We start from the raw sequence: 27,592 nt of genomic DNA, 5'->3' as shown, positions 1-27,592 counted from the left end.
TAACTCTAAATTTAATGCTGGTGGAGTTTGCAGCACTCTGGTCAATCAATCTCAATATTTCTGATCACATAGGAGCACATGGGAATTATATGGACTAATATCCCGATGTCTTTCTCATAACAATCTATAGCTCTTCCAGCAACTTTCTAACAATATTTCTGATTCCACTCATCCACTTTATCCATTGCCTTCCCCTTCTGGTTCCTTTACTCCTGCCAACCATATATTCTTTTATAGTCCACCATTAGCATGCCCAAGGTATGTGAGTTTCTTCCCAAGGAAACTACTTCATCTTTATTTGGCCTGGAGTCTTCTTACAGTCTCCAGATGCATAATTCAAAGATGTCTATTTTCTTTCACAGCCATACATAATCACTGGGAGGGGGGGCATTAACTATTCCAATGTTTTCTGCTATAACATTATAGTTCATATTTTTTTCTAAAGTTATCATTATCTTCTTTCTAGGGTTAACATTTTCTTTTCAAAAATAGGATCCTTTTTTATTTTTAAGACCCCCTAACATAAAATTGCCTCTTGCCTTCCCATAGTCATTAATCATTCTAGTTGACATTATCTTTTGTCTTTTTAATTTTTAACATTAAGCCAGATTCCTTATTTTTAATTTTTGCACCTATAAAACATTTTTCTAAGTTTTTTAAAATTTCACCTAAATTATGGTTTTTTTGCATATCCCAATCTATTTCATAGAATTATATAGTCACCCATTCCAGATGAATGACTTGCCTAACTTATAACATTATAAAAATAAAAAAAATAAAAATAAAAAACATAAAATATATAACAGCTGACAATTATAATCACTCCTCCATCTAGTCAGACCGTGCTCTGCGATGTTTAAAATTGACCCAAAAATGATGCCACTCCACTAATGCACATTTATTTGTTTGTTTGTTTTTTTGTTTTGGCCCAACTTTAGTGGACTCTGGACAATTGTTGTTAGTTGTTTAGCGTCTGGTTTTCATTTTAGCTATCAGCTTTTGAATTTATTTAAATCCAATGTGCCATCAAGATTGGTGTCAAGTCTTGGTGACTACATAGATTTTCTCCATGACAGGTATCTGTAACTTGGTCCTTCAAATATTCCAGGAGCGCATCCATTGTTATTGTAACTGAGTCGATTCACTTTGTTGCTGGTCATTGTCTTTCTATGCCTTTCCCAGCATTAGGACCATCTCCAAAGACTAGGTCTTTAGATAATATGTCTGAAGTATGATAATTATGATAGTTAAGTATGATAATTTGATCCTGGTCATTTGCACCTCAAATGAAAACTCTGCGTTGATTTGTCTGATGATCCATTTGTTTGTTTTCTTGGCTGTTCATGGTACTCTTTGGAATCTTCTCCAATACCAAATTTCAAAAGCATCAATACTCTTTCTATGCTGCTTCTTCAGAGTCCAACTTTCACTTCCGTAGAGGGTCACAAATAATACCCTGTGTTTGTACTATTCTAATTTTTGTGGGTATAAACATCTGAATATTTTTTCCAATGTCTTCATCGCTGTTCTACCAAGTACTAATCTGCAGCATATTTCTTGACTGACTGTTCCTTTACTATTAATGGTTGATCCTAAAACACAGACACTATTCACCATTTCTAAGGCTGGTTTTGTACCCGTTGTCATTAGTGGGCTGTTCTTTATATTTAATTTTATTCCTATTTTTTCTTTGCTCATTGAACTTTATTACAAGAGCTTGCAGATCCTTTGCATTTTTGCCTACCAGAGTACAGTAGTGTCAACAGTATAGGATAAGCTATTGATGTTTCTTCCTCCAATGTTAAAACCATGTTGTTCTGTTTTTGACCCAATTTGGCATACTGGTTAAGATACCAGGCTAGAAACTAGGAGATCATGAGTTCTAGTCCTGCCTTGGGCACAAAACCAGCTGAATGACCTTGGGCAAGTCACTCTCTTTCATCCCTAGAGAAGATTTCAGTGGCAAATTAATTCCAAAATCTTGCCAAGAAAACTGCAGGAAATTGTTCAGGCAGTCACCATTTACTTTATATAAAATATTCCATAACTGGAGTGAACTGCCCACAAAGACATTGCTATATCCAGTAAAGCCAAGGGAAACATCCTTCTTATATTCTCTTCTCTCTCCATTTGTCATCTTAGAAATTACTGTAGCTATCTGGTTTTGTGTTTATCTGCCTTTCTAAAACTGGCTTGTTCATTTGGTAGTTCTCTTTCATTGATGGTTCTAATCCTTGTAATATCTTAAGAAAAACGTTGCTTGAGTAGGGAGTTAATGCTAACAGTTAAGTAATATACACAATCTCTTGCAGTTTAGTTCTTCGGTATAAATAAATGCACATTTTCCCAATCTGTAGGCCACATGGTCTTGTTAGATATGTGTTGACACAGAACTGTTAGCACTTCTGCTACCTTTCTCCTGCAGCTTTAAACAGTTCAGTGGGTATTCCATCTGCACCTGGCATTTTTCTATTTGACAGCTGGCCTTGTTTTCTAGTGGAGCTGGTTCTTGAATATATTCTCTCACTACAAATGTTTCTGTAATTCTACATTTCCTTTTGAACAATATTGAAGTATAGTCTCTGATCTTTTTTTAACCTCATTTTGCCTCTTTTACAGTATTATTACTTCTATCATAGTTATACATTTTCCTGTAATTGCTCTCATCTTTTTAAATGCATCTTTCATTTTTCTTTAATTATTTCCCACTATTTGACAACATTCTTGATTGAGTTGTTTGCTTGATGTTGAAAATTTGTATTTAGTTTTAATATATCCTTGTTGCTCAAAGCTTTCGATTTTCTTTGGCTATCATGATATTTTGTTCTGAAGGCCTCTGATCTTTTTCTCTTGGAAATGGTGGTGGTATTCTTTTTTTCCTTTTCATGATGCATTTTTTCAGATTTCATTTTACTTATCTCTTCACATAGGTCCTCAGATTTTCTTTCACATAAATTAAATGCATTGAATTGATTTCCTTACAGGAAACTTATAATTTTTACTATAAACCTCTGTGTCAATTCCTGTTGACATACTGTTTTCATATCTGCTTTCTAAGTTTAATCTACATATTAAACAATAATAATTCATAATCTGTTTCACAAGGAAATGTCTTGGCGTATTAGATTGTACTTTTTAGCTCTCTTTTTCTTGTTATGAAGCTTGTTTGATCATGTTTTTAGGCCAGAGAAGCAAAATATATGTAAAAAATGCAGAAAATATATTATTTTCTGCAGTTATTGCAAGAAGTTCAAATCTTCTTTAAGTTTGCCAACACTTGTCTTCCACTCATTCATAGTACTCCATCCTGTCTAGATGTTACATTTATCACTCTTTGCAATTTGCCATAGAATTCATTGTTTTCCACTAGTGTATCTGAGGTTACTACATATACTTTAGAACATTGATAATTATTGAATAGCCATTAATTCTGAAAATTTTAATTTGGTTTTATTGGGTTGTAGCCATGAAAACAGTAATGCCCTTTTGATTATCATTACTGCTCATACTCTCGTGATTATCTGATAGGATTGAGTTTTCCTTGGTTCATGCTTCTCTCATCCCACGTTCCAATTGTACATGTCCTTGTAAACTGAGAAGTTCCTTTTTCTGTACTGCATCATTAATGCCAAGACTTCCTTGCAGCTTTAATAGGGTCACATCATTGAGAACTGTAATTAGTAAAATTAGTGGCGAGGCTATTTTGCTGTTCATTAATTAAACAGCAGAGGCATTAGGATATAGGTTTAGAAATTTACAGACATACAAGTATTAACTTTGATTGTGGTTGGACTGGGACCCAGTAAAGGTGCATTTATAAATAACTTTGTTAGGAAAGTTAAATGTTTTGTCCTAGTAACTGAAGGTATGCCTTCTCTCATTGGGATTTCATCAACTGATGACCCAAATCTCTTAAATTTTGCAGAAATATACATGCTTTTTAATGGCAACAGCACAGTGGTTTGCCAGTGCCTTTTCTGGGTTTGCTTTTGAAGTAGCTAATTCTAGAATGGGTTGGTTTCATGCTTGTAAAGACTACTTAGTCTCGTATTTTGAATTATTGGTACTTCACTTCTTGGCCTGCTATTGTCAGTTATTGTCAGTTATCAATCACTGGAGCTATTGAACCTGCCCCCTATCCTATCCCAAATTTGGAACTAGTAATCCCCTGAAGAATCTGTCAATGACTAAGTCAAAAAAGTTAAGAATGAGTTAAACAGGTTCAAAGACTCATGAGTAATAGCAAGCAAAAGCATCAATTTTTGAATCTAACATTTTCACCTTATCAATTCCAGGAAAGAACTGACCATTCATAATAATTGCCATACTTCCATGTCTGAGGCCATAAACACTTTCCTAGATTTTGTGAACTTGGTTAAATTTAAGAATTCATTGCATCTGATAATAATAAATCCAATAGAATAAATCAGGGGTGTCAAACTCCCACCCGCGGGCTGGATGTGTCATGCGCTGGCCACGCCCACCCCCATTTTAGCGAAGGGGGAAAAGTCACAATACGTCAAGTGACAACAATGACACTGCGAGTTTGACACCCCTGGTATAAATGGTCCAATAAATAAAGACAACATTTCAGATATATCTTATTTGTGTGTCATATAACTTTAATATAAACAAGAAATTCACACAGATTTTCAATACAGTAATTTATCTCTGATGGGAAACATAGCATGAATTTTGTTGTTATTACATGTATTTTTAGTTATTTTTATTATCCCTTTTTATGATTGTGAACTTGCTTGGGTTTTTATTTTTCCTCAAATCTAATAATAGTGTTTTCATTCAAAACTTAACATTAAATTAGAAGTCTTATGTAGATTTACCTATTTGCCTACTTTCTGTAATTTAATTTAATGTAATATACCAGCATCGTTATTTGACAATTTATATTTCCTTCTTTGAACTCTTCTATGCATCAGAAACTTGAAGAAAAGAATACCAAAGTTAGAATTCTATGCTTATTGCTAATTTTTTTTTAATGAAAATACTGAAAGAACTGTGAAAGTTTATTGATTTGCAAATAAACATTCTTCCCAAGAGCAACATGAAGCTGACCATTTTCACTACATATTCTGGACAAATACTGTAAATATTATTTAAAGGGCATTGGAGAACATCTACCCAGCACAATTCAGTAAACAATGTCAATCCACTCTTATTACAGAAACTTTTGAACACCCAATTATGCCATCTTCTCCCTAATTTCTCATTTCATGATAGCTTTTCCTGCTTGTCATTATCTCAGTGCTTATCTCACAACATGCAGTGATTATATCAGGGGCAGCTTCATTTTCCTTTGACACCCTTTAATTAAATTATAACCCGTGCTGAGCATAAAAGGGAAAATATTGGAGGAAAAACATGTCAGTGAACTAAGAGTTCCACTTATGAAACAGCAATTTTTACAGATGTGACTGAAGAAAGGTTTTCTACTTACCATTGAATAGGCCACTTGTTGCCAGCATTTTTCTTCTCCTGACGGGTTTCTCCATAGAAAAAGATCTGCTGCTGCTACTTAATAGTTTTTACATGAAATCATGGGTTTCACATTTTTTGAGAGAATCTAGATTTATTTCTGAATATGATTTTGCTGCTCTTTCAAAAGAGCAGCACAGAAGGTCAATTTAGCCTAGAAAGAGAGCCAGTTTTTGCCAATTTGTTTGTTGTGGGGTGTGTTATCAGTGGGTACATTACAGATTTGTGCTGGCATTGTCAAAAAAGGATTTCATGCGTCACTCTTTTTATTCCTTGAGATAGAGTTGCCATTTTACTTAATACAGTCCAATTCCATGGCCATCCACAGGCTATTTCTGAACTCTGAGACCATAAGAGCAAAACTGGACTCACTGCCAGCATTGTCATTCCTTTGAAATATTAGTTGAGGACAGAATTTGCTTATAATCAGTTGCTGCCTCTCTTATTTACTCAATGATTCAATTTAAAAGCCATCCAACTCCATACTGTCAGTACCTTATGATTAAAAAACAGAAACAGATTAAAAAACAGATTTACTTTTTAATCTTTCTTTGGCCCGTATTAGCTTGCTTGTTTAGGGGTATGGGTTTACCACTCTTTTAGAAGACCACTAGACTTGTGCACTAAATTAGTTCATACCCAGAGAACATCACTGTTCCTTTGACCTTTTTGTCAGGTAATTTGACATGTGGCTAAACATGCTGCTTTATGTTTAAACCAGTAGTGGGATTCAAATAATTTAACAACTGGTTCTCTGCCTTAATGACCGCCTGGGTGGATGTGGCCATGGTGGGCATGGCCAGGGGGTGTGACAGGCAGCATTGGGTCTCCTGCACCCCCCTGGGAGCAAAAATGGGCTGCAGGGGGGATGTGCCACACCCCGTGTACCCCGTTTTGGTTTTGGGCCTAGGAGGCCTCCCTGCACTTACCTGGGAGCCAAAATGGGGCGCGTGGGGACTCCTGGAAGGGGCTTAGTGGGAAGGGGCGGGGCCAGCCAGCAATTTAACTACCATTCCGCCCAAACCGACCTGAACTGGCTGAATTCCACCACTGGTTTAAACATACCCATATTCATTTAACTGCAGTAGTTCAGAATTTGACAAATTGCTGATGGAATTTCATACTTGAACATTAGGGTCTGACCAATAGCCCAAGTTTAGTGACAATCAGGGATAGAGAAAAAAATGCAGAATGAGTTTCAGCCCAAATGTTTCAGGTACTTGAGTTTAAAATTTTCTGTAAGCTTTCCAACCTTTTTGGAAAGGTATATAGGCAATCAGCGCAGATTTTCTTTTAAGTAATCTCTGTTCAAGACTTCAGCCGGAACGGGAGATTTACTCACATGTAAGAAAAATTCAGACTGAAATTTTGCCCTTTTCCCTGACTTGCCAGGGTCAAGTAGACCATTATGCACAAGTGGGTGGGGACACACTCTTTTATGCAATTAATGCAAATTACCTTCTGATTCAGAGTGTACTGCTCAAAGCCACAAAGACATAAACTGAAATGATGAAGAGAGCTGATGCCCTTGGGGAAACTGGTGGCAGGGAGAGTGTGGCCTTGTTCCTCTTAATGTGAGTAAACTTCTCTTCGAACTAAATGCTAATTAAGTCCTGCAAATACGACACAGGACACATGATGATGAGCAGATTATTTGTGTTGTTTAGAAAGTGCTTTGAGTTCAGTTATCTCGTAGATATTTATGGGCTCTTATATTTTTTGACTTGATTCGGTAGCACAGAGATGAAGTTAACTTCACGTTATGTTAATTAAATTACAAGGGGAGTAAATGGGTATCCTATGAAATGTACATAACAAAACTTAAAAGTTATGCATTTCACTCTCATCTTACTCCTACACATGACTTTGTATGTGAATGTTTAAGGAGGATGGCTTCCCCCCACCACACACACATTCTAATAGTGCAATTATTCACATTATATAACCAACTCAATGCTATTTTTAATCAAGGTTCGAAAATACATTTAAATGACATAAGGGGTCTCTTGAAGTGAATGTGCCAACATATGCATGGAGGAAGGAGGAGGATGTAAAAGCAACGTCTTCCTCTCTAACACCATGTGCTTTAAAATGAAGCGGGTTATATAACCTAACATAATCATTACTGACTCACACACTTACCTCACAATGGAGCTGGCTAAAATTAGATTCCCATTCTTAAGAGTTGGAACTTTTCCTCTTCTGCTCTCTGGGATTTAAATGTAGTAGATTGGATAACTTGTTCTTTTTTGCTACTTTAACTTGGTTCACTTTGCGTTGTTTGCACCTTTTACTACTGCCCTATGCTCAAAATTCAAATATACATCAGTAAAACTTCTAGTCTTTTCTGAGTGAAGATTGGGACCCTTTTTTGTTTTGCTTTTGTCTCTTGAAATGGGTGTGGGTTGTTTTAAAATACAGTGTTCGGATTACTTCTACATATTAAACTGAAGAAAACTACAGCAGGGGTGAAATCTACTTACCGGTTCAGAAGCACACGCTCCCCGCAGACCTTCTGCGCATGCGCAAAGGTAAAAAAACACATTACTTCCTGGTTAAAACCAGGAAGTAATGACACCTTGGCAGGTGGGCGGAACTTTGCTCTGCCATCACTACCAGATCGCTGAACCACCAGCCAAGATCGCTACCGGACCGGGCGATCTGGTCTGATCCGGGAGTAGTTCATCCCTGAACTACAGGTAGTACTCGACTTGCAACCATTCGTTTAGTGACAGTTTGAAATTAGAAAGGCACTGAAAAAGTGGCTTTTGATCATTTTTCACATTTACAACCATTGCAGCATCCTTATGGTCAGGTGATCAAAATTCAGATGGTGGCAACTGGCATATATTTATGATGATTGCACTGTCCCAGGTCCATGTTCATTGTGATTTTCTGACAAGCAAAGGGAACCCAGATTCACCTAATTGTGTTATTAACTTAACAACTGCAGTAATTCACTTAACCATTGTCTAAGAAAGGTCGTAAAATGGGGCAAAACTCACTTAACTGTCTTTCTTAGCAACATAAATTTTGGAGTCAATTTTGTTGTTAAGTCAAGGACTGCCTGCAATGTCTTCTCACTAATCAATATTTCCTCTCTATTTATTAATTTGTTATTTATTTATTTATCAAAATTAGAGACTGCCCATTTCACTCTCAGAACAACTCCTAGACCAGGGTCAGCAACCCGCGGCTCTGGAGCCGCATGTGATTCTTTCATCCCTCTGCTGCGGCTCCCTGTCATTCAAAATATGTGTCACAACTGCCAATGTGTGATACCCACTGGCACACGATTTATTGAGTTTTTTAACCCCCAGTAGGCCAACCATGGATAAATCCAAGAAAAGAAAAGTTTCAGAAAACAGAACATTTAATTCAACTACATATGCTAGTTCTGTGGCTACTCAGAAAATAGTCAGGCATTGGAAGGGTTTTGTGGCTCCTGGTGTTTTCTTTTCTGTGGGAAACAGGTCCAAATGGCTCTTTGAGTGTTTAAGGTTGCCAACCCCTGTCCTAGACTGTCCCTGGCAAAAAAGAATATAAAATACTACCGTATGTGAAATAAAGCAACAAAAATGTCTACAAGAAGGATGTCAGGGTTATCAATAACCATTAAAAACATCATTTCCCAAATATTTTAGAATCAAATGAGATACAAGATTAATTGTATAAATGCATTATCGTTCTTATTAAAACACTACTATCTTTGGGGACAGCAGAACCAGAGCAGGAGTGGGAGGAAAAATTAAACATTGCTTCCTATTTATATTTCCAACAAAAATAAACTACCTGGTCCCAAGCATTGTGAGGCAAGATTTCAGTGGCACTCACAAATGATGTGGTGGTTGTTTTTAGTACAAATATCAACGTCAGTGCAAAAGTAAAATATGGAGGCTGCATTATCTTATTCTACCTCGCTAAAAAGAGTTAGAAGTCAATGCTATTTTTTCTTTTCCCTTTTATCCTACATTTATTCCTCCCCTACTTTCCAATTATTTTCATTTTTTCTTTGTATGTTATATTTTGATAAACCAATAAAACTTGAGAAATCAAATATCAACATCAAAGGGCCACATCTTCATCTGAAGCTATCCTGCCAATCCTCAGCTCATATGGAGTAATGTTAGTGATTCGCACTCACACAGCCAATACAATTAAAGTTACCAATTAGTATAGATGTATTTTGAAATGATTGCTTTCAGGCTGTTTGTGAGTGATATTTAGTCACACTCATCCTAGCTATTTCAAAATATTCATTCATGCTTTATCTTGAGAAGTGCATTAAAGAAATATATGGCAGGTATAGGAGTGTTAATTCTTTAATTTATTTGTTTTTTGTTTAGCTTTTTTTTAAAAAAATCATTTTTTATTTTATGGAAAATATTAAAGAACTTTTATAAAATTGTATGACAATAAAAGAATTGTCTGACTTATCAAATTAGAAGATTGTGTTGCTGTTAATTTGGTGACACAAACTCAGAGAGTGCCTCAGATTTTAACAAAGGTGGGGAGCCATAAGTATAGTTGTCCTCTAGAGCATCCAGAAATACTACTCCTTTTCTGGTGACAAGGAACAGATCAGGGGTGAAATCCAGCAGGTTCTGACATTTTCTGGAGAATGGGTAGTAGAAATTTTGAGTAGTTCGGAGAATCGGCAAATACCACCTCTGGCTGGCCCCAGAGTGGGATGGGAATGGAGATTTTGCAATATCCTTCCCCCAGGAGTGGGGAGGGAATGGAGATTTTGCAGTATCCTTCCCCTGCCACACCCACCAAGCCACACCACACCCACCAAGCCACGCCCACAGAACCGGTAATAAAAAAAAATGGATTTCACCACTGGAACAGATGGCTGTTTCTCTGAAACTAACATTTTGAAAGAAACAATGATTGTCCCTAGGATCAATATAAAAGAAACGAGCAAAGGCTTTCCCATTCAGTAACTCTGGGCAGGTGGACAATCCTAGATATTTCACTTTCCTTTCCAGAGCTCTTTAGATTGCTATTTCCCAATCTTCCATTATAACAGAAAAACAGTAGCCTCTTCTGATTTGTTTATTTGATATTGTTACTGCTTCTCAATAATCAAGCTGTGAGTCTAAGGGCTCACATATATTTTACATTATCTATCCCTATCTATCTATCTATCTATCTATCTATCTATCTATCTATCTATATCTTTTCACATTTTTAACGAGCCATCTCCCTCAGAGATCCAATACAATAGGATGGTTCTATCAGTGGGTCTAACTCTCTACAAAAGGTGCTTCATTCCTTCAAGCTAATTATTGGTCTGGAATGACAGGCATCTGGTCCAGCAGTTCTGCACACCGTTTTTGAACCCAATGAAGGATCCTTCAAATCAGTGCAGGAGAAACCACATGCAACAGCCCCTTTAGAGAATTGTTTGCTTAATGCATTGTCTTCTGGCATAGGTATCAGGAAGGAACCCTTTAAACTCACAACTTTGTTGGAGCTTAACTGAGGCTAGAGGCTTTTGCAAATCTAGAAGAGGAAGAGTTTGAATTGTAACCAAGTCTTTCAGAAGAAAATCACTTAACTGTTATTAACTTGTCACCCACTGCTAGGTGGGGTTATAATAGCCAAACAATCTGCTGGAGAAGCAGTTAAGAAGTCAATCTTTTAAATTCCACAAGCAGCCGAGTTTATATAATGTACTCTTTCTAGGAACTAGCATTACTGCATTAAGTATGGCTCTGTTGACTGCAATATACATCAAAATCTCTGCAATATACATCAAAATCTAGTTGCCTTGACCCTCTTTTCATAGGAATCCTTAGAATAACGGTGAACAAGGCTACTGCTGCCATCCCATACTTAATGCAGTAATGCTAGGTTTACATTACAGCTTGGTACAAGATTTGTGTTGAAAAAAATCTACTGAATAAATCATGTGAGAAAAAGAACGCCTATGGTTTCATTTCTTTTTCTCGTGATGTGCCTTGCCCCTGAAGTGACCATATTGCCTCTTTTCTTACTTTCATTGCCTTTTGCCACCTCAAGCACTTGACCTTTTCACCTGTACAGCATCTCTTTTTTATTTCTGAATGCTAACTGCAAAAAAACTAGTATGATGCCTATCTGTCTTTTATCTGCCTGCCTGCCTGCCTGCTTATCTATCTATCTATCTATCTATCTATCTATCTATCTATCTATCTATCTATCTATCCCTTTGGTGTCAAACTTGTGATGTCACGTTGTCACATAATGTATCACTATTTTTCCCCCTTCGCTAAACCGGGGGTGGGAGTGGCCAGCACCTAATGCATCTGGCTCGCCGGCTGCAAGATTGACACCCCTGCAATCTTCCCTCTCTCTATCCCCCTCTCTCTCCTTCTCCTTCTCCTTTTCCCTCTCCCTCTCCCCTCTCTCTTAAAACCTGCAGCTCCAAATGAGTCAGAGGAGTGGAGCCAGTTGAAGAGTTGGAACTTGGTCCTCTGAGAGATATCAATCAGGTGGTGATGTTGTCTTCTTCGATGTATCTCTACCAGGTCATTGTTACTTTTTTCTTTCTCACAGGTTTAACTGGGGGAAACCTCTCCCACTTTTTAGTAATGGGGGTACCAACCTTTGTGATATTTCCCTGGAAATATTTATAGTAAAAGGATTGAAAAGCCAAACAAATAATTTTCATTCCAAAACCATTAAAAGTGTAAAGTGTAAATGAAAATAGGTTTTGATTAAAACAGTTTAAATGTTAAAGTAATAGACCAGTTCTTCCCTGAAGAGAGTTTAAGGGAATGTAGAAAAAGCTGTTGGAAGAAAAGGTTGAATCTGTTATCTATTGACAGAGAAATGCAAATTAAAATGAAGGGCTGATTGCTTTGCTGGCTTTCACCCCAGAATGGAATTTTTGTTCTTGCAGACGGAAGTCAGGAACATCAAGATGACCAGTTTCAGCAAGCATGCAAAATATAAAAGCAGCTTCATTCTTGTTTTTAATCTATGTTGTAAACAACTTGTAGCTTCTTGCAAGTAAAGGGCAAGATTTCAATATTCTTCATAACAGGTATTAGAGAACAGATTAGTCTGCTGTCTCCAAAGGCTCCAGGGAGGAACAATTGCTTTGAAGATTATCCCTGAAAATAAATATTATTCTGTGAATCCAAATGTTTCCTCATGATGCAAAGATCATCTGAAAGGCAAGGGGCTATTAGCTCATGTTCCTTATATGAAGGCTTCTACTAACAGAAGAACAAACCTTTCAGCCATATAGTGATTAAGATCACGAGCCCAAACATATGTGTATAAGTATCATCATTGTGAGGTGCCCAGAGTCAGAGAGAGTCAAATGGCATGTAATTTAACAGATTATTTTTATATGTTCACAACAATGTGAAGTCACAATTGCCATTTCTTTAGCTGGTGTTGGCCTTCATAGGCACTGAATTCTTCCCAAGAACCTAGGATGCTGTAAGGCAGGGGCGTCAAACTCGCGTCGTCACATTGTCATCACGTGACGTATCATGACTTTTCCCCCCTTCACTAAACCAGGGGCATGATGCATCTGACCCACGGGCCACGAGTTTGACACCCCTGCTGTAAGATATCAGTGTAATATATGTGCAGATCCAAGCAATGTTGCCTTTTGTGTTTGATAGATGGAAATATTCTCAATGCACAAATTTTCTAAGTGCCATCCAAGATTTATTTATTTTTTTAGTATGGCACCCTATGCACCAGCTACTAGATCACCATGACCCATATATGCCATTCTTTCAATTTTGACTTTCAGATCTTGATACTTCTTTTCATGATATTACCGTTATTATTCTTCAAATGATCACCTCTTACCCTAAGTACCTTTGTATGGCAACCAATGCAAGGGCCACCACATTGGGATCACAGCTTACCCTGGCTTTTTCAGCAGGCCAGCTGTGATCCTACTTCCTGGGCATGACTATATAGTTTTCTGATAGGCTTTAATGTTTCCTGACAGGTTTTTGGTCATTATATTGTTTTTGTGATTTTTGATTTTCCTTTTGGGTCTTATATATTTTAAGAGTAATAAACCTCCTAACATTGCAAAATGCAGTGGAGGCAGCCTATGTGTTTGTTTAATAAATACTTAAATATTAGATGTTGAGATTCTAGAAAGAGTACAGAAAAGAGCAACAAAGATGATTAGGGGACTGGAGGCTAAAACATATGAAGAATGGTTGCTGCAACTGGGTATGTCTAGTTTAGTGAAAAGAAGGACTAGGGCAGTGGTGGGATTCAGCCAGTTCGCACCACTTCGGGAGAATCGGTTGTTAACTTTCTGAGCAGTTTGGTGAATTAGTTGGAAGAAATCATTAGGGCAGAGAACCGGTTGTTAAATTATTTGAATCTTATCACTGGACTAGGGGCCACATAATAGCAGTGTTCCAGTATCTATGGGGTTGTCACAAAGAAAAGGTGGTCAACCTATTCTCCAAAGCATCTGAAGGCAGAACAAGAAGTAATGAAAGGAAACTAATCAAGGAGAGAACCAATCTAATAACAAGGAAAGGTGTTGTGACAATTAGAACAATTAATCAATGGAACAAATTGCCTCCAGAAGTTGTTGGTGCTCTAACACTGCTGGTTTTTAAGAAGAGATTGGACAACCATTTGTTTGAAATGGTATAAGGTCTCCAGTTTGAGCAGAGGGCTGGACTGTCCAAAGTCCCTTCCAACTCTGTTATTCTGTTTAATGTTTTTTATTTTTATATTTTGCTAATTCAACCAGTTGTTAGATGCTATTGGTGTTCATTTCTAATACTATCAGCAATACCTGTAACAAACGATTGCCACATTTTATTACTATTATTTATTACATTCATATGCTGCCTATCTCACTATTGAAGTTTATCCAGCAACCCCTATTCACTAAGCAGGAATAAGCTTCAGTGAACTTCGTGTAGCTTCTTCTGAGTAGACCAGAACAGGATTGCATTGACAGCTGCAATTTCATGCATATTCATAAGAATGGGAATGCATTTTGTTCATCCATTCCTTTTTTTTGTCTTCCCTGTTAGCACACAGTCAAGGCAGAGCACAAGACAGTCACAAGACAATGAACCTTACAGTGCTTTAGTTGTGTAGTAAGATGTTGGTCTTCTAGCTTTATATTTGGAGTTTTTGAACTGTAAAGCTATATTTTTTTAGATTTCGTGCCAAAATTCCATAGACCTTTACTGCTACCTCATAAATGCAGTAGTAGTCTATAAAATAATACAGTATTCTGCAAGTCAGAAAAGACAATAATATCATGGGTTATGTTGGTTGTGTATTATTTTAAGAGTTGAGAGAGGAGATTGCTTCACCCCACACTGATCTTTGCTTTATGTATTGGAAGGGTGTAGGGATTATCAGCTGATGTTTTTTTGTGACCAGCTGAGTTATAACGGCATGATCAAAGGTCAGTTTCTTGATGGATAAATAGATCTGTTGAATTTAACTATGAATAGAAGTCTTGTTGCGCTGAGAGAATCCATTAAAACATTTTAAAAGGTTGCAATTTATTGAGAATCAGCCTTATTAAATATACGTATTCATGAGAGAAAGCTGTTTTTAAAATGTGTGCTCACCCACCCTCTTGACCCAATCATCATATACCGGTACATGCACTCATAAAAAAAAAAAGATTGTAATGGCATTGGCAATATAAATTGCAGAAAACTCTTCTCTATTAAAAAAAAAAAAGTTAAAATGTTTTGCTTTTGTAGTTATTGTTTCAAATTTTTGTTGGTGGTGTTGTTAGCAGAACTTCACTAGTTGATTACAAGCTAGAGTGCAATAACATCTGCTGACCAAGGAAAGTCCCAGTACAGAATTTGAGGGACTTTTTCATCATGTGGTTCCATGTTTAACTATCACAAGATGAAAAGAAAAAGAATCAATTGAAGTTTAATCAATGTAGAAGACATCAATAAAGCTGATTCAAGCGAAGACAGTAAATGATCACTATGCTGTTAGGCAACCCTGACAGTCAGAGGATTTTAATGTTATTTCTTGTATTTTAAATTTTTTTAAATCTCAATTAATTCTGATTTTAATGTTCAAGACCCTGGGTGGTGCAGCGGACTAAAGTGCTGTTAAGTAGCACTAGCTGCCTGCAATTACTGCAAGTTCAAATCTCACCAGGCTCAAGGTTGACTCAGCCTTCCATCCTTTCGAGGTAGGTAAAATGAGGACCCGGTTTGTTGGGGCAATAAGATGACTTTGTATAAAAAAGAACACCGCTTAGGGGGGCCTGAAAGTCCTAAGCAGGTATATACAAAAGTATGAAGGCTATTGCTTAACACATTGTAAGCCACCCTGAGTCTCCGGAGAAGGGCAGCATATAAATCGAACCAATAAATAAATAAATAAATAAATTTTATTGATTATATTGTACACTGCCCAGAGCTTCTGTCTGAGGGAGGCAGGCACATAAGAAATACAAAATATAAAAAAATTCTGTGGTAATTCTACTGCAATTTATCTCCCCAATATAGCAGCAAAGATACAAAGTATTAACTGGTATGTATTACGAAGGTGGGGGGATGTTACTGCTACTAAATGGGGAGTTTGGATGAAATACTCTTGAGAATCTTTAAAAGATTCAACATATGTGAAAATCATATGTTAATTTTCATCTTTCTTCATTACTGTATTTTTCATTTATGAGGAATTAATGACACTAAAAGTGAATTGACTCTGTTATTAAGAAGAACTTGGACTTAATTCTGACCTGAAACAGAAAGGAACTTTATACAGGTAGTCCTCGACTTAAGACCACAATTGAGCCCCAAATTTCTGTTGCTAAGTAGGACATTTGTTGAGTTTTGCTCCATTTTATGACTTTTCTTGCCACCGTTGTTAAGTGAATCACTGCACTTGTTAAATTAGTAACACGGTTGTTAACTGCATCTAGCTTCCTGATTGACTTTGCTTGTCACAAGATTGTAAAAGGTGATCACATGATCCCGGGACAATGCAACCATCATAAATATGAGTCCGTTGCCAAGCATCTAAATTTTCTCACATGACCATGGAGATGCTGTAACGGTTGTAAGTGTGAAAAACGGTCATAAGCCATTTTTTCTAGTGATACTGTAACTTCAAACAGTCTCTAAACAAACTTTTGAAAGTCGAGCAGTACCTATATATTGTGAGGAACAGGCCATTATTCCCCATAACATATGTAGGATCAACTTTGAATAAATACCTACTTCTCATACTCTCTTCTCATATCTTCATATTCTACCTACTTCTGTTTGCAAATAAAATTATTTATTTGTATTCAGTTAATTTGGTTCCTTGATTACTTGCCTGCTCTGGGTAGTTCATATAGAATATAATTTATATCATCTGGATATTCTTTGTCATATTCAGTTCATACTGATTGTTCTAAATTTTATGCTGCTCATCCTTCAAACGGCTCTCTGTCTGAGTTTCCAAACGGAACTTGAAGATGTTTTGGATTACATAAAGGAATCTATATTCTAACCCTGTTTTGACTCAATGGGATTGTGATGACCTTGGCTATGTCATATATGATTCCATATATTTTAGAACTTTTACTTCGACATTTTTATCTTATAAGAGTAGAACAAAGACACATCTTTAACATTCTGGTGAGAATTGTGTGTGTGCATTTTTTAGCTTTTAGAATAGAATTAGAACAGAACAGAACAGAACAGAACAGAGTAGAGTAGAGTAGAGTAGAGCAGAGCAGAGCAGAGCAGAGCAGAGCAGAGCAGAGCAGAGCAGAGCAGAATAAGAATAGAATAGAATAGAATAGAATAGAATAGAATAGAATAGAATAGAATAGAATAGAATAGAATTCTTTATTGTCCAAGTGTGATTGGACACACAAGGAATTTGTCTTTGGTCTCTATATGCTCTCAGTGTACATAAGGAGAATAAAATACATTCATCAAGAATAAAAAGATACAACACTTAGTGATAGTCAAGGTTACTAATAAGCTATCAAATCGTACTAGGAAAAAAATAAAAACAATATAAATTGAAAGATACAAGCAACATGATCATAGTAATAAGTGGGAAGAGATAGATATTAGTAAGGAAGAGAATAATAATAGTAATACAGTCTTAGTAAATTATTTGACAGTGTTGTGGGAACTAGTTATTAAGCAGAATGATGGCATTCGGGGAAAAACTGTCCTTGTGTCTAGTTGTTCTGGTGTGCAGTGCCCTGTAGCATCGTTTTGAGGGTAGAAGTTGAAAAAAATTATGTCCAGGATATGAGGGGTCTTTTAGCCTAAGCTTTTTATAACCCTTACAGGATTTACATGGATTTACATGAAAAGATATGTCACTAAGTTTCTCCCAAAGTGAAGAGTCAACACTGATTTGGAACAAAAAAGAAACTGATGGTGTTGCAGGGAATAGACTATTATTCTCCATAATATTGGTAGATTCCACTTTTGAGAAATGCAAACTTCCTCACAACTATCATAAGGAGGCTAACTTAACCATAGCAACATCAGTCATTAAATGATTTGAAATTCTGTTTTCAGTAATAGAGATTTATACACTAATAAAAGCGATACAAAATGTAAAATGGAGGTTGGGTAAATATCTTTCCAGGAAAGAAACTGCTGCTATTTCTCTATTTTGGTCATCAGATATAACTTTGCATTCAATAACATGCCGATAAATACAATGTGACATGATTGAGATCAAACTAAGTTTGCTAAATACAATCCTGGTTTAAAATAGTATAAATAGAACAGGCTGGGAGATAGAAATATTTTGGAAGAGAAGTTTTACAGAAATAATGTAAAATTATTTCTACATTAATTATGACAAAGAATTTAACTCAGAGTGATTTTTTTTCTAACGCTTAAAAGAGTTTGCATCAGATCAATTGTTGGTGACATTGTAAGTTTTCAATATCTGTAGGACAAAGCTGCCTGTCCCATTCACACTATTTTGAACCAGGATTTTATTTAGCAAACTTAGTACTGTATTTTTTAAAAAGTTTATCAAATGGTGACACAATCTTTGTATGTGTGTGCGTGTGCGGGCGTGTATTGAGCTATCTATGTGTATAGCTTAAGGAATGAAAGAAAGGCAAGAAGGGGCTTGGTTGTAATCAGATCAAGAAGTTGCTATATCCATAAGAGTTTTTTTTTTAAAAAAAATCAAAGACTGTCTCCTTTCATTAAAAAGTTATGCCTCCAATTTATTCTCTGCAAACCAAATACATCGTGATTTTTTCTTTTCAGGTTACTTAAATCAAGGATTGCAGTCATGGGTCTCTGCAGGGAGGGCTTAAAAAATTAAAGATTGCAGCCATGACCACATGATGTGCAACATATGTAGAAAAGGGCAAGGCTTCCATCATGCTTTGATGGCTACTTTCTTGACACATACCCTTCTCCCCACCACCCCACCTGGGGAATGCCCTTGATATTGAGGAAGGTTTGGGACCTGAGTCATAGATTTTACTGCTATGATTCAGGGTAAATCTGTTTAATGTTTCACTACCTTCCTATTTATTAATACATATTTAATAGCTGATTTACTGTCTGAACTTGGACTCTTAACCTACAGAGCTATTTCAAAAGGCTGAAGCGAATATGTGTAAAACACTGACATAATGCTGATAGCTACAACACATGCTTGAATCCAATTGTTATCTAAGAAGTCCAAGTGCAATTAATCTCTGTAATGCAGACTCCTCTGATCTATATGATACTGTACATGGATGCAGGACTGTTAATCTTTGTCCTTCCACTACAAGCAGCAAGCACTTCCTAAACAATGAAGATAGCACCATTACTGTGGTAGAATCATCTACCTCACCCAATGGGCCATTGCAGCCTACATTCCTACAACCTTGGAAGTGGGAATGGGAATAATATCCCATTATTTCATTCCGTTTAATTTTCCAAACTGAAATTTTACTTTAGTAGCAATTATATTTTAGTGCCTAAAATATTAGTAAACAAATGTATGTTATAGGCAGTGGTGGGTTGCCCCCGGTTCTCACCGGTTCTATAGAACCGGTAGTAAAACCAGCGGGAGGCTCCGCCCACTGACCCCAACGTCATCAAAACGCTTTTGCGCATGCACAGAAGCTTCTGTGCTTGCGCAGAAGAACATGTGTGTGGCCCCTCTGCGAACCAGTAGTAAAGGTAAGTAGAACCCACCCCTGGTTATAGGGCTACAAACAGTCTCTCTCTCTCTCTCTCTCTCTCTCTCTCTCTCTCTCTCTCTCTCTCTCTCTCTCTCTCTGTGTGTGTGTGTGTGTGTGTATCCTTCTCATTCCCACTGTTAATCATACTCCTATATTAACAAGCTCAGGACTACAAAGCAGTTCTTTAATTTTTTAACTACATTTCACTGAATTGGAAATCCTTTAGTATATATCTAAAAAAAATTCTACTACTAATTAAAATAATAATGAAAACTTTAACAAAGCAGATATTCAGTGTGGATTCATAGTGAAGGAGGAGTAGGGACAACTCTCTGGCAAAGATGGTGTCCAGATGGTGTTTTCTGGTCAGTGAAGTCTCTCTGGAAAAAGGAGAGATTGTGAGATCGCCCACATATACTCCAGAAAGCTGCTTCTTATGAGTAGACTGCAGAAACTGAGGTTTTTGTGCTTGACTTGTAAGTTGAGTGGCTGGGAGTCAAGGGATTCCAACTAAGCTCACAGCTGTAATAAAGCTGTGGCTATATCTATGGCCATAAAGTTTGCCAAGTCTTATGTCTTAATTATTTTCAGAAATTGCTCTTAATGGCTGTTTAACTATTAGGAACCTTTGCAACAGCAAGTTTTAGAATACTGTGTGAGTCTCTTTCAATTCTTAGCAAAAGAAATTTTAAGTAAAATTTAAGAAATACACACACACACACACGAACATACTAACTGGTGATTATAACATTGGTTTTGGAACATTACAAATAGACTAAGGGTCTAGCTGGATTTGAAATAAGATTTTAAAAATCCTTGCTGTGGGAAACTTTCTGTTGCTTTGAATTCTTACAAAACATGATAGAAGGGGACTTTGAAGATCGAACACCAGAGGAAACCACAAGGAACAAGAACAATTAAAGGAGAAGAACATATATTTGACTTATTAATACAGATGGAGCAAAATACATTAACATTGAATGTATTGAAGGATATTTCCGAACAATGGCCTTAGAAATTAATTTTTAAACTTCCATTATAGATAATCTGTATTTAAAAGATTTGTGGCAGAAGAACAAGCTTTACTGGACAAGACTGAGGCTGATTTGAAAGTGGCTTTAAAAATAACAGGTTACAAGAAGGATATAAAAAAAGAGTTTACAGTGGATATGCAAATGAAACTGGTGGATGTCATAATTAAAAAGGATGTACAAATAAATTTAAAAAGTGACCTGGATAAGTTTCTTATGTTGGATTTACAAAAGAATCTTGTTAAAGCTTTGAAAGGTTTTGTGATAAGAGACAAAGAAAAAAATAAAAAGAAATGACATTTAGGACAGTTTTTGAAGAAATTAAAAATCAAGATTTTTAAAAGGAAAAAGAAAAAATTTAAAGTTGGTTTATTTCATCAGTTAAAATAAATAGGTGGTTAACTCTGGTAACCCTTAATGGATATTTGTTGACTAGGTCTGAATTATGAGGCTTTAAGGATTTCTTTATAGATAACAGATGGGATATGGGAAGAAGAGATTTTCTGATGTATTTTAAGAGAGATTAATAAGTTGCTAAAATACTTATATTTGTTATGATAAAGTGGGGGGTATTTCTGTATATATATTTTTTTCTTATTCTTTACTATAGTCTTATTTTTATTTCATTTTTCTATTTTTATTTTTCCCTTCTTTTGTCAGTTCCTATTTTTTATTCTTTTAGTTTGTAATAGTTCTTATCTTTTTCATTTTAATGTTTAATAAAATTACTATTTAAAAAAACCTTTAGCAAGGCCTCCTGTTTGGAAATTGATTTAGCTGCCCAGAATGGCAGTTAAATCATTTACAACTCCACCACTTAAGGGGAAAAAAAAACACTTCTGTTTTTAATGTTGTTTGATTTTTAGGAAGAATCCACCTTACATGGTCTGTCTGCCAACAAAAGAAAGCCCCAATAGATCATTGCATAATCAAGTGGTACAACTGTAATCTTTTTTGCTTATTCTACACTTGTTTTAGATATTTTTGTGACAAAACAGCTTCCTTGATCTCAGTAAGGGGATGATGTATGCTAAACATCTTTATCCTGGTCAAAGAAAGAGCAAAATTAGGCTTCTTCCTCATTTGTGACACTTGAGTTGATAGATTACAGTTTGACACCTGGAAATGCATATCCTTCATCAACTATGAGAATAATGATGTTTGTGATGCTCCGTAATAAATGACTGTAAGTGTACAGACTGTGAAACACAAGAGAGCACATTTGTGAGTCAAAATATAAAGTGACTGTTGAACAAGTGAAAATATGTATTCAGTCACAAGCAAGAAACTGGGTCAAGGGATCGTGAACAGGACAAAATGTGAACAATTCATAATTGGCCTTCCTTCCTTCAATTTTTTGGGTCAATAATGATGAAAGAACTCACTCTTCCAAGGTTTTGGGCTAGGAAATAGCTTACTGAACTCTCTCCCCCCAAAAATGGCACATGGTGTAATCACGCAAAATTATATTTGCCTCTTCATTCCTTTTCTATTTCTGTTTAAATACTAGTTTCAAAACACCTATCTTACATAACCTGACTCACAAACCAGTTAAACCAAAAGCACATTCTGAATATTCAGAATCAAACCTGTGAACGAACTGATATGCTATGTGTTGTTGGTTTATGCATAGGAGATGCATAAAAATATTTGAAACTCTGAGTTCTGTGGAGATGGCAGTCATCGCTCATTGAAGGAATAGACCTGAAATGCAACGAAGGGCTGATTCACACATTATCCGTTTTTCTTTCTAAAACCAACATTAATTGAGGAAGAAGGAGGAGGAGGAGAGGGGGGAGGAGGAGGAGGAGGAGGAGGAGGAGGAGAAGAAGAAGAAGAAGAGTGGCATCCAATAGTGCAGAAGAAGCCCAGAGAAATAAATTGCACAATTAGACTCATATTCTTATGCCAAGGGATTGTGACAACAGCAAAGGGTAATCCACTGGAAGACCTGAAGGACCAAGTTGAGGACAGCTCATTCCTGGAGAAGGCTATCTTCGTGATTACAAGAATTAAGACTGACTTGATGGTACATAACCAATTAAGGAATAATTAAAACCCATATAATTGCATAGATCTACACAGGAGGAAGTTCTCTCAATTTGTCTCCCTCTCAAAAGCCTGCTGAAATGACTGAGTATCTACCATCTGTTGCTTCTATTAGCCCATAGGCCCTGGTTGTTTTGAGCCAGAAGGCACTTAAGACATTTTCAGAGCATGCTGTGGTGTTGAAAGAAAAAGACTGGGAGGAAAAGCAGGAGGAAGCTTGGCAAGTTAAAAATCATTGCCGCTGTGAATTTGACTAGTCAACCCTCCCCCCCCCCAAAAAAAAGAAAAGAAAAAAAACCCAACCACCAACTAATTTACCAGAATAGAATCTTGTGAGATTGAGTCTTACTATCCTCATTTTCAAATCTCCTTTACGTTTTTGGTTGGTTTTTTTTTTGCTTGTTTCTGTGCAAATGGACACAATTATAAATATAACATCAACCTGCAAACTACTCACCATTTAAAAAACAAAACAAAAAAATTATGTGGGCCTTATGTTGAAACTATGAAAATTAAGTTCGCTCTGGAAGAGTGCTGTGCTTTAGAACATACCACTATCTTTATATTATTGTTTAAAATTAAAATATATTTTAAACTTTTTTTAAAAAAGGAGTGGGGCAACAGCTTCGCAGGGACTAAGAATTTAGGAAATACTATGTGAAGAAATAATCCTAACGGCTTGCCATAAAGCAATATGAATAGAAGATGTGTGTGTGTGTGTGTGTGTGTGTGTGTGTGTGTGTGTGTGTGTGTGTGTGTGAAGCTTCCATCTATGCAAACATATCTTGTGGTACAATATTGAATAAGGCTATTTATAATTTCATATTGGTCTTCAAAATTACAAACGTACTTCTAATTACCAAACTATGCCTCATTAAAAAACAAAAATGGCTGCAGTTGGAATTGATTAGGTATTTGATTGTGCATTAATATTTTAACGGCTGGTTGATTTACTGTTTCAATAAAATGTTTAAAATCTTTAGTTACATTACTTTTTAAAATTTCTATTGTAAAGAACTCTGCAAAGATTGTAGCAGTTTATATATCCAAGTTATTTTTAGAGGGAACGTAAGGCTCTATAGAAAAGCAGCTTAGAGTCACTTTGATGGTGAGATGGCCAGCATGTAAATTTAACAAACAAACAAGCAAGCAAATATTCATGCACATATAGAATTATATATAGAGTTAAAAATAAATGTCACTAAACATAATTTAAAAATTTTTTTAAAAAAGAAAATACATTTACATTTCTTATTCCTTGATTTAGGAAGCAAAAGAGGTTGCAGTTGTTTTATATATTTAATTATATATTTGATTAAACCCTATATGTGTCAATTTCAGACTGCAAGTTCTTCAAGGTATCTTACAATTAATGACACCATGTGAAATAAATCAGATATCAGGGTAAAGGGTCAGAGTCATCCAGGGAAGCAAAAACTGTGGGGGCTAGTAAGAGCAAGCCAGTCCACTGATATCCTAATCTTCCATCTGTCAAATATTCAGACTTGAGAAGTGCCTGTATTGTGCCTCAATCTATGGAAAGAAATGTGCTTTGCATGCCAAAAGAGAAGAATAAAATCATCCCGTGGTTAAAAGTTTTCTTAAGTAAGGAGTGGAAAGACTGTTGCTTGGATACAAAGTGGTCACCTCTGATCATCTAGATAACGGGTATCAAACTCCCAGCATCACGTTACTATCATGTGATGTTTTGCAACATTTTTTCTCTTTGCAGAGCTGGGGTGGGCATGCCATGGCCTGCACGTGACGCATCCGGCCTGCGGGCCACCAGTTTGACACCCCTGATCTAGATGGATTAAGAGCCGTCGTGGTGCAGTGGTTAGTATTGCAAGATGACTCTGCCCACTATCAGGGGTTTGATCTTCACTGGCTCAACATTGACTCAGCCTTCCATCCTTCTGAGGTCAGTTAAATGAAGACCCAGACTGTTGGGAGCAATATTTTAATTAAACTGCTCAGAGAGTGCTGTAAAGCACTATGAAGCAGTATATAAATCTAAGTGCTATTGCTAGTAATTAGATATAATCGTTCCTATAGTTCTATTTCTTTGACCTACATCCTAAACTCAGAAAGTGAATGGCTAGTAATTGGTCTCCATTCATCAGACACATGCAACCTGTAATTACAATTTGCTTGCTCCTTTGCTTTTCCAAAGTGGATTGGCAACCATCGTCCAAAGATCAAGGATCCATATGACATCACAGGCATACCAAATTTGTTCCCATCTCTATCTTTATGACTATTAATTTCAGGCCAGCCCAATGCAGTGCATTGCATCTATGAGCTCCATGTCTTTAGTAGAACACACTTTGTCTTAGATATGCTTTTTAATAAAACTAGAAAAGATGTGCATGAAGCAATAAGAAAAAAGTTCCAAACACTATCCCTGTATCAGAGGTGGTATTCAGCAGGTTCTGACCAGTTCTGGAGAACTGGTAGCGGAAATTTTGAGTAGTTCAGAGAACCAGTAAATACCACCTCTGACTGGCCCTGCCCTTATCTATCCTCTGCCTCCCAAGTCCCAGCTGATTGGGAGGAAATGGGGATTTTGCAGTAACCTTCCCCTGGAGTGGGGAGGGAATGAAGATTTTACAGTATCCTTCCCCTAGAGTCGGGTGTGAATGGAGATTTTACAGTATCCTTCCCCTGCCATGCCCACCAAGCCACACCCATCAAGCCATGCCACGCCCACCACACTACGCCCACAGAACCGGTAGTAAAAAATTTTGAATCCCACCACTGCCCTGTATTGGTTGCTTCTTCTAGAAAACATTCAATTTCCTTAGTTGATTTTATTTATTTCTACATGTAAACAGCTTGCCTTTCTTTGTACTGCTCTACAGTACAATTCTTATGTGTCGTTTCTGTTACAAGCTTCTAGGACATTTTTAATAAATATAAGGAGGAAACTCTATATTTATTTTATGTATATGTCTCGTGAGTCATTTTAATTTGTATTTTTCAGACTTATGGCAATACAGTAACTTTCCGGAAGGTGATCTTTGTAATCTGCTGTGGAAGAGAAAAGGAAGACAAGACCTTTTAAAGAATCATTGACCTAAATTGCATTTTAATGCACATACCATGCTGTCCACACCACCTACGTGTCTCCAGGAACACTACTAAATAACCAGCACTAAATGTTTAGTCATTTCCTGCCTCACGTTTACAAGGAGTGCTTGACACAATTAGCATATGTAAGTGCACTGCAGTTCAAACAGTTGGTTTCCATATCAGCAGCTGTTTGGCTTTAATCTACTTTTGGGAAGGGTGCCATAGGGAACATTTCAGACAACGTCAAGTCAACACTGCGCTGGTTTGCTTTCCTGGGAATTCTCCGCCTGATGATTCAGTATCGCTGGAAACTCTTTTCTTTATTTAAGAGTCTGAGTCTTAACTGAAGTTTCCCATGCAGCATTTAAATGATTGTAGTTGTAAAGCATTTTATTTACAAATCAAACATTTACCTGCGTGGAAAAGGTGACGCACAATGTAATAAAATATCTGTCCTATAAGTACTAAAATCCTGGGCTGGGCTCAGCCACCTTGGCGATTTGTTTGGTGTTGGCTCAGCATGAAATATCAAGCCAGAGGTTGTAGTTAGGACCATGAACCATGCTTAGATCCATGCATGAACATAACTTCTTCATTTGGCTTTCCATTCAATATTGCACAGAATTGACCCATTCAAATGCCGAACCAATTTTCTATTGCAGTAGGGTTCTCCTTTCTCCACCACCACTCCCCTTCTCATCTTGGCTACAATGCCTTTTGCCCACAAACCACTATTCTTCTGTAGAACTCTGACCACTATGAAAGGCTCTAGAGCATGTATCGGTCACTATTACTCTGCATAAAATGAAAGCATGCAAAGAACGACATACTGCAGGGCAAGTCAAAGCCTATTGGAGGAGTTTGAAATTGGGATATGATACGAAAGGAATAATTAATTGCATTTTCCTGTTTCAATTCCATTCCCATTCATCTCTTCTTGAAGAGCATCTTCCTATTCTAAAATTATTATGGTCTATTTCCATGTGAAGTATACAGTACTTCAGAGCTATTCCCTTATAGGAGGAATATCATAAGATAACACTTATAAAGGAGAATACTTTACACTTTCAGTGGAACCAATTCATTCTTTGCAGGAGTTAGTAGAAGAGAACTTGAAGAAATAAACGTGGAAGATACAACTCTGGTTTCTCCCATTCTCAAACTTCTGCTTTCTCTTTAGACTCAGGCATGCAAAAACATATATAATAAGTGCATATTTTGTTCCAAGCAGTTCAAGGGCAACAGCTTTAATTAAAAAAAAAAAGCAGGGGCATCTTCAGAAAAGGGGAGCAAGTGAAAAAACACATACATTGCATCACAAACTCTACCTGTTATCTATTTGTTGCAATCTAAATAGGAAAAAAGAAACCCACAATCAGAGTCACATCATAATGCTGATTATGATATTCTGGGATCATTGTGGCTAGTTCTGGATGCCTATTCAGGAAAACAATTCTGGTCTTTCCAGCAAAGTTGCTGACTTCTTTCCTTGCTGCTCTTCAGCATCTAACATTGAGGTGATAAGGATTTTCATTAAATTATGATACTTTGCAGTGTCTGCATAGTTACAAATAAGAATTTCGGTGTTTTCCCTGTGGATCATCAAAGCTGGCATTCTTGGCAAAACCTTTTTCCAGTTAATTCATTTATCCATTGCTACTGTTATAACTCAGATTGGCTTCGTAGTTCCCTGATGCTTTTAATCCCCGCTGGAGAAGGTGGCGATGATGTAAATGAGAAGGAAGGTTCCAGCTGCATTTCTGCCAGTTTAATTTCCTGCTGCTTCTTCTGTGACACATACAGGTGAATC

The 27,592-nt window shown here is 36.6% G+C and overlaps 1 long non-coding RNA gene across 1 annotated transcript; it reads left to right on the top strand.

Annotated features, from left to right (window-relative positions):
• Window positions 1-7,001: 7,001 nt before the first annotated feature.
• Window positions 7,002-25,869, top strand: LOC148115544 (uncharacterized). The gene is made up of 2 exons (XR_015732678.1): window positions 7,002-7,067; window positions 25,694-25,869. It is a non-coding gene; the product is annotated as an uncharacterized LOC148115544 (long non-coding RNA).
• Window positions 25,870-27,592: the final 1,723 nt, after the last annotated feature.

The sequence above is a fragment of the Pantherophis guttatus genome, chromosome 2 (genome assembly GCF_059756535.1).
Source record: "Pantherophis guttatus breed Tessera chromosome 2, ASM5975653v1, whole genome shotgun sequence".
Taxonomy (NCBI): domain Eukaryota; kingdom Metazoa; phylum Chordata; class Lepidosauria; order Squamata; family Colubridae; genus Pantherophis; species Pantherophis guttatus.
Note: the sequence above shows the minus strand (reverse complement) of the source record. Positions and strands in the feature narration are given on the sequence as shown.